Source organism: Lemur catta, chromosome 2 (genome assembly GCF_020740605.2).
Source record: "Lemur catta isolate mLemCat1 chromosome 2, mLemCat1.pri, whole genome shotgun sequence".
Classification (NCBI taxonomy): Eukaryota; Metazoa; Chordata; class Mammalia; order Primates; family Lemuridae; genus Lemur; species Lemur catta.
The window spans coordinates 29,110,061-29,118,271 of NC_059129.1; the positions used below are offsets into that span (position 1 = coordinate 29,110,061).

An 8,211-nucleotide genomic window follows, 5' to 3' on the forward strand; every position below is an offset into this window, starting at 1 on the left:
ATGGAATTTGCCTTATACTGTCAATTCATGGACTGTCATTTTATGAGTACATTTGAATCCAAGTAACTGTTATCAAATTTGCGAATTAAATTGTGGTATTTATGAGCGTTAAGTTCCTGTAATCAGATTAACCTGTTTGCTTGCTTGTTTGTTTTCTCTCCTGTTTTAGCTTAAAGTATCAGTGGTTGAGAAGAGCTTTTCGGACCTGTTACTGCCCCAAGCTGTGTAATATACTTGTATAACAGAAATACCTTCTATACAAACCTTTTTTTCTACTTTTAGATAGAAATGTCTACTTTTTCAGCAGTTCTGTGAATTGAATTAAAGAGCAGAGTGACTGTAGATTTGGAATGGCTGGTTTACTTTGGAATGTATTATAAGGATTTTACAGCAATGCTGGAAAAACGACAGGGAAAATGACAGGGATGAATCTCATCAGATTTTTTTACGTATTCAGCAGAGCCTCAGCTATGGTGTTTATTTTCCAATCAAGTGAAGATATCTCCTACTGGAACATCTCAGCTTCTGCAGTGAAGAAAAATTCCTGTGATAGTTCAGTTCTTTAGTTTTTCTATTTGAAAAATCATTTAAATGATCCTTTGTTCACGGCTCTCCTTAATGACTGAGTGAACAGTTAGTATCTGTATATTTGACTAAACCTTTTCCTAAGCTTCTATAATGGTTCATATGTTTTTTATCATAATTAAAAGTAAAACCATCTGGATCACCTAACAGTCAGAGGTCAGTATCTCAGCGTGTGAATTACAGATGAAATATACAGAGAACCTCTTCCACTTTTACTTTTCGTCCAAATAAAGTGCATGGTGTACCGGAAGTTGAAGATCAGGTATGATCTGGGCAAGCTAGATGACACTACAGCCTCACTGTCCTGCGACCGTTGTGGCATGGAGTCCTCTGGAGCACTGTTCCAGCTCGGGTCAGTCCCAAAGGGTTGCCATTGCCTGCGTCATTTTCTAACTCTTGTAACACTGAGGCACAGTGTGGGGAGTGAGGCTAATCCTGCACCCTCTGATATTCTGCGCCATTTGTAGGAGAATCTTCCATGTGTTGAGACTTCACAAACAATAAGAGTTGTAAAATACCAGCGATATGGAAAGGTAGAGTATGTGACGGCATAGAGTTCTCATTAGCTTTATCACTATTCACGATGGAGAATTATATCACATGGTAGCAGAAATAGGCATTTTTATGTGTTGCTTATATTTTACCTCAAATTAAATTGTAGATATAGGGTAATAAATAAAATCCATCCATGCCTTTCACACACTAATTCATTTCTTTCTAAGGCGTTTTCATGATTATGTCTGGGGAAACTCGCGGGCGGTTTGGTGGCAGGTGGAACGAGGAACGCGGGGCAGGTTGGCGCTGTTCAGAGTCGCAGTGCCTCTCGGGGACACCCGTGTCCGTGCTGTTGCTGAGATCTCCGTTGCTTGTCCAGGCCGGGGCGGAGAGCAGCTTGAGTGTGGCTTTTGGGATCAGAAGTTCCCCCCATGTCAAGCACAGCGTAAGCCCCTCTCACTGAAAACTCACACGCGCTCGACACACAGGGCCCGCCCTCCCCGCCCCCGCCCCCGCCCCCCCCCCCCCCCCAGTGTGCTCAGGGAAAGCAAAGCTGGTTTTATTGTTAACCTGCCTGCTGACGTAAGGAGGCAGCGGCTGGTCCAGTAGGATCTCGGGGTTCTTTTAAGATGACCGTAAACACACACCGCTGTGCCACCCCCAGCTGCACAGCCATCTCCAGACAGCCTTGCAAAGGAGTCTGGCTCTTTACATGCACTTCATCCTCTAACACGCGTTGCTGAGACTGCAGACTTGGTAGGGACCTGTGTTCCGTTCCATTATGAGAATTCCATGTCTGTATATATGTAATTTTATATCTACATACATATATGTTAGAAAGCATTTACTGCTAAGCTTGGAGCGGTGTGTGTACCTGTAGTCTCAGCGACTCGGTGGCAGAGGCAGGAAGATCACTTGAGCCCTGGAGTTCTGGTCCAGCCTGGGCAATACAGCAAGACCCGTCTCTCTTTTCTTTTTTATTTTTTTAAGGGCATTTATTTAGAATGTTCTCAAGTCTGCTGAATGCATTGATTTCTTACTCTGGAAAACAGCACAGAGGCAGACTACCACATCTTCCTCAGGACTTGACCTTCTCCTGCCCCACCAGCATCTCCTTTAAAGTAAACAGGCCCAGTTCCCTCAGGACATGCTGAAAAAGAAAAACAAAACAAAAAATTCACTGTTGCTGCGTCCGTCTTCGGGAAGAGCATCGAGGTGGAGTGGGTCATTGTTAACTCCTTGGAGCTTTTATGTGTTTCAGTCCTCGCTATTGCTCAGTAGTCTGGATTGAAAAACAAAACATAGTTCAAATAGGTCTCTTCAGTAAGTCTAATGTGCTATTTTTTCTGAAACGATTTCCTGATTCCATAATAATTCGAGGTTGAATACAATTATTTTACCAGGTGATGTAGTACAGTGACTAAGAACAAAGGCTTTGTGACCACATCCAAACTCCACTTGGGGACAGCTCTTACCTTGAGTAAATTCCCCTCAGAAAAGCTGTCAAACCAAAGAAATGTCTACAGCCCAGGACTGTACGAATTACACCCTGTTGGCTGAGTTGCGCTGAGTGCTAACTCTTATCCAAGTCCGGCGCTTCAGTGGTGAGGAAACCAAGGCTTTGCTCCTGGAGTGGCCTCTGCCCTGGGACCCCAGAGCACAGGGTGGGGGCTTGAAGGAAGGGCCAGCAACTCGTGTGCCTGCAAGTGCTGAAGCCAAAATGTTTCGTCTGCTGATGAGAAATCTTTGCATTCGCCTGTCCCACCTAGACCATCCAGTGCACGAGTTCATCACCTTACAGTTAACACATTGTGTGATGCCTTAATCTTTTAATTGGTTTAAATCACCTATGATGTGTCAAGTGAGCTTTGGGGGATTGTTTAGGAACTGTATACACTGGGAAGGAGTTGCCCCCGTCTTAGAGAGGTAGGGACAGGACTTGAACCCAGGTCTCTGTGTCCTAGAATCTTTCTAGAGCAGACACCACTTCCTTATTGTAGTAGGTGTATTCTGAGCATCCTTCTGGCCCCCATTTCTGCCCTCCCACCCTTGCCCCAGGCCAAGAGGTCCATTGGAGACGAAAATTAAGTGACCTTGCTAGTTTCCACACAACACCCCAAAGCCCTGGTCTGTGTAAATTCAAGGGACTTGGTTGGCTAAAACATTAGTGGGCAGATAATTGTCACACACAAAATGGGCATCTTCTGGAAGTTCACTATCCAGTACTCACCTTCCCACATGGAAGCCCGAGTTTCAGGACGTGTGTTTTCAAAAGATAACGATTCCCAAGATGCCCCAGATATCCTGTGATGGGGAAGAAGGAGACCAGGCTGCTCCCTTTTGCGGCAGCTCTTCCAAGCACACGCAGGGCTGTTAGACCTGGAACTGCCGGAGCCTGCCCGAGTGTCTCTGGTCCCCGCCTCCACCCGTCTGTGAGCAGGACCGTCTTCTGTGCTTCACCTCACAGCTGCCAGCTGTCTTGGCCCAAAGGGCAGATTTGAAAGCAGCTTGCAGCTGAGCATAGCAATCACAGGTCCCTAAGAGATGGTGGCCTGTTGGTGACATCAAGGGTGGGTGGAACTCAACCTGGAAACTGGGTTAAAAACCAAGCCAGGATTGATTGGCCTGGAGTTTGCCCTGGCTACCCTGTCACTGTAAAGAGGGGACATCCTTTCCTGCCCTACCCCCACCTCTACCACCTGAAAGTAAACTTGTTAAGTTTATTTTGAGGAAGTATCAGGGAAGTTTAGCACTGAAAACAAGCTGTGATGCAACACTAGTTTGTAAAGGTGTTTGTGGCAGATTTCCGGAGCAAGAATAGGGCGTTTGGTAATACCAGTTTCCTGCCTGCGCTCCATAGACCAGCAGTGACCCCCATCAAGGCCATGTCCTTGTCAGTGAGACACCAGCCAGGGGCAGCAAAAGAGCAGAAGGCCCACTTTCCAGACCCTAAATGCCACGGGCTATAAAGTCTAGGTAAGCCCTAAAAGGAGCTGTTGAGTCCCTGCTCTGTGATTCAGACTGAAATTGTCCTCTCCCTTTTGGTGACTAAATCCTCCGGGAGAGTGGCCAGCATTTGACACACGGTCGCAGGCCGCTGGGAGCCCTGGCCGCGGGACTGTTCAGCTTCACACCAAACAGGCGGGGACGGGACCCACGCGTGGGAGTCAGTTCCAGGCAGGCCTCTTGGGACTCATGCTTGAGACCCGGCGGGCTTGTGGGGCACCTAAACCGAGAACACGGCGGCAGGGCCTGCGGTGGTTCCACAGTGTCCCACGAGTGCCTGCTCCCATACGTGACATTCTCATTCCAAGCCCAGTTTAAACAGCAAGAACCCGCCCTGCCCCCTGGCCGGCAGTCTGTCTGCCCCACTGCGCCTGCACCTCCTGAGAGCCCCTGCTTGCCCACCTGTGCCCACTGCGCCTGCGCCTCCTGAGAGCCCCTGCTTGCCCACCTGTGCCCACTGCGCCTGCGCCTCCTGAGAGCTCCTGCTTGCCCACCTGTGCCCACTGCGCCTGCGCCTCCTGAGAGCCCGCGTTTGCCCACCTGTGCCCACTGCGCCTGCACCTCCTGAGAGCCCCTGCTTGCCCACCTGTGCCCACTGCGCCTGTGCCTCCTGAGAGCTCCTGCTTGCCCACCTGTGCCCACTGCGCCTGCGCCTCCTGAGAGCCCCTGCTTGCCCACCTGTGCCCACTGCGCCTGCGCCTCCTGAGAGCCCGCGCCTGCCCCGCTCGTCCTCACGGCGGCCTGTGAAGTGGGCACAGCTGTTCGTGCCGTTGAGAACCAGGCTCGGTGCTTGAATCAACTTGCCAAGGGCCGCACGACTAGAAGCGGAGGAGCCTGGGTTCCGAGCGAGTCTGCCTCGGGCTCAAGGCCCCAAAGCCCACGGCCCAGCGGTCACCACCTGCGTGTCCTCCCCTGAAGGCCCCTCCCAGGCCCCTAGGCCAAACCCTGGAGGGCAGCGTCTAGGGGGGAAGAGAATTCTCAGGGGCATGGCCAGGTGTGCCCTGAGCCGGTCTCCTGAGTGCTGGCACCTGGTTCCCTTCTGGTGAGGCCCCAAGGTTCATCCCTGGCCAGGCCGAGACCACCCCAGGTCTGATTTTGCTGAGAAAGGAAGAGGGGTCCCTGGGGAGGCAGAGAATAAGGGCATGGCCCACATTTGGCCCAGAGACACGTGCCGGCCATTACAGCCTGGGCCCCACACACCAGCGGGCACACGGGTGCCTGGGGTCCCGTCCTGCTGCTCTGGGCACTGGGGAGAATGGGCCTGTGGACTGGCCCAGGAGACTGTCACACAGGGCCTGCAAAGGGGATCCTGGCTGTTGCTGAAGAAGGGGCAGCAGGAGAGGCTTAAGTTAGACCCGAGAAAGAACTGCCCCCCATGAAGGCTGATTTATTTCAATCCTGGGAAGTCCTAGTCCCCCCGCCCCCGTGACAAAAGATCCCATAGGGCACCGCCTGGGCCCCACGCCCTGATGCCAAGCCGCTTTCCACACGCTTTCTGCCTCCACTGGCCCAGCCCTGGGGATTTCCTGGCTAAGGAAGTGGCGGCCCAGCCCATCTGGGGGAGGCCAAGTGGCCTGAGGGTAGGAAGATGGCACCTGGAGAGACCAGACCGGGAAGCCCAGCCTCTCCTCCAGCTGGCGGGACACAGAACCTCCCTCTGGGACATTCCCGCAGGCGGACTCCTCCCGCCTGAGCCCCCCACCCCCGCCCAGTCATCATTCATTCATTCATGCATTCATTCAGTCAGGGGGGCTCTACGCTTCCCAGCTGTGGCAACCTATTGACCCCTGTGCCTCACCTTTCCCATCCGTGAAGTGGGGAAATGACAGGCCCTGGTACCTGGTGGCCTCAACGTGAGCGGAAGATGTGACCCCGGCCAGAAAGCACTGGGAACGCGCCTGGCACAGGGCAGGGCCTTCCTGTTAGTGCCCGGCGGGGCTGGGGGCCTGGCGCCTCACACCCGGTGCAGGTTGCCTAGATGTCTACTTACGATTTACAATAATTAGCTACACTGTGCGGTTTTCTACATCTCTTACACTTAAAAAGTTTTTAAAAATGCCATCTCCTGTCCCCCAAAATCCTTTCTCCATTACCTCTTTCCTTCACTTTTGTCCATTCCTTTTTAAACATTTTTTAAAAAATCATTTAGTCCTGGTTTCATCCGTGCATTAAAGGAAATCCTTTCTCATCCTGGCAGAAAGGATTTTTGAGCCTGTTTACCGAGGTCACTGCAAGGTCATACTCTCAGCACGTCACGCCTCTGCCACCCAGCAGACGTGCCAGGCCAAGTGGGAGCACAGCCAGGCCGCAGGACAGCGGGAAGGTGGCCGCGGGCGGCTCAGGGCATCCGCAGGAGGGGGCGGCCGGGCCAGGCGCTTAGCACGAGCGGAAGGATGGTGGCGGGGGGAGGAAGCTTGAGGGCTGTAGCAAGCGCCACTGCCACTGCCACTGCCACCACCACCGCCACCGCCCTCCTGGCCCTTCCTCCGCGGTCTTGCCCAGGTGAGCACCACCCCGGTCTGCATCCTTGCCGGGCCTTCGAGGCCACACCATCGGGACAGGGAAGGCCGGAGACAGACTGTCTGGCAGGGAGGGGGCAGTTTAACTGCGAGACACCCCAGCCACCGCGGGCAGCCGCGTGCTGTGCTGCCAGGGGCCGCCCTCCCAACCACCACGGGGTCACCTGAGGAAAGCCAGCCGTCCGGTAACCCGCTCGGATTCTATTTTTTGTTTTGTTTTCAACTTTGTGTCGAACTTAAAACCCCCACAGAAAGAGGGCTGGTCACAAATCTGTCGGGTGTGTGGCTGGGCTGATTTTCAGAAAGTGAAGCCACTTGTGGAACCGGCGTCCTTCCTGAGAAGGGCGCACACCCTGCGCCACCTCCTGCTCCCTGTGCCCCAGCCCACCCCACCCAGGCCACCCGGCTCCCGCCACCACAGACGGGCCCCTGCAGTTTCTGGGCTTGGGACCCGCTCATCCCCTAGCACATGTGCTCTGTGTCTTTCCGCTCTCCGCCCACATCGTGTCTGGAAGGTTCGGCGATGTGGTGTGACACTTCGTTGTCGTGCTGAGTAGTGTCCCATTGCCTCTGCCTATCCTTCTGTGTGGGAAGATGCTAGAATGACCAGAGGAAGGACACACCCAGGGCTGGAGAACTCCGGGTGGGGGGCGGGGGGTGCAGGGACAGCAGGTGACGGTCCCTGTGCCTACCAAGCAAACCTGCCAGAGCAGATGGAAGGGACCCTGCGCCACTTCTTAGATAATAAAACCAGGAACAACCTCGAAATTGACTCCATCGTGTTGACAGTCCTGAAACAGCACGTCCTGGCTCCCCCTCTGCCAGACCCCCCCCCTCCCCCCCAGCAGAGTCTAGGGAGGGACACGTGGCTGTCAGAGTGCTCCAGGTGCTGCTGCCTTTGCCAATCTTGGCGTCCCCAGGTCTGGGCCGCACACTGGCCCTGCCCATTTTTCTTGAGCCGGGGCCTGCCGGGAGGCGGGGGCTGCAGCCTGAGTCCAAGGGCCACTGATGACCTTGGACGAAAGTATAAGCTCTGAGCCTCCCAGGCTCTAGTGAGAGTGGGAGAAAGAGGCCTCACCTGTCCCCAGGCATGCTGCCCTCTCTGCACCCCTTTGTCCCAAATCCTCTTCCTGGCAGAGCTGGACCAGGAACGATTCATTGATCAGGATTTGAACTCAGGTCTTACTCAAAGTCTGTGCCATGTCCGTCCCGGCCGCCATGGGCCCTCGGCCACACTCGCCCACCGGGGATGTGACCTGAGGCCAGCACTCACGGCGCCGTGGCGGCCGCGTTCATTCATTCACTCAGTGAATGACGCTGTCACGATCCAAACATTCACGAGGGGCCCACTGTGTGCCACGCACAGATCTGGGGGCCGGGGCCAGAGCCCTTGACCCAGCAGGCCACGTCCTCGCTTTCACGGGGCGCTTGCTCTGGTCAGGAGGGACATGAACGAAATGGTGCCACACCACTGATGCTACGTGTCCTGGGAAAATAACGCGGGAAGCGGTCGGGGCGGCATGAGGTTTGCTGTTTCATGTGAAGTTACCAATGCAGGCCTCTAGGGAGGTGACATTTGAGCAGAGAAAGAGGGGGAGAGTCACAG

The 8,211-nt window shown here is 54.0% G+C and overlaps 1 protein-coding gene across 8 annotated transcripts in view; it reads left to right on the forward strand.

The window, feature by feature from the left end:
* Positions 1 to 1,283, forward strand: part of GTF2I (general transcription factor IIi) — a 102,438-nt gene extending 101,155 nt beyond the window's left edge. For all 8 annotated transcript variants that reach the window (XM_045543158.1, XM_045543163.1, XM_045543160.1 and 5 more), the window contains one exon: positions 170 to 1,283. The gene's annotated coding sequence lies outside the window, so the exon portion shown is untranslated. The remainder of the gene's footprint in view (positions 1 to 169) is intronic.
* The last annotated feature ends 6,928 nt before the right edge of the window (positions 1,284 to 8,211 follow it).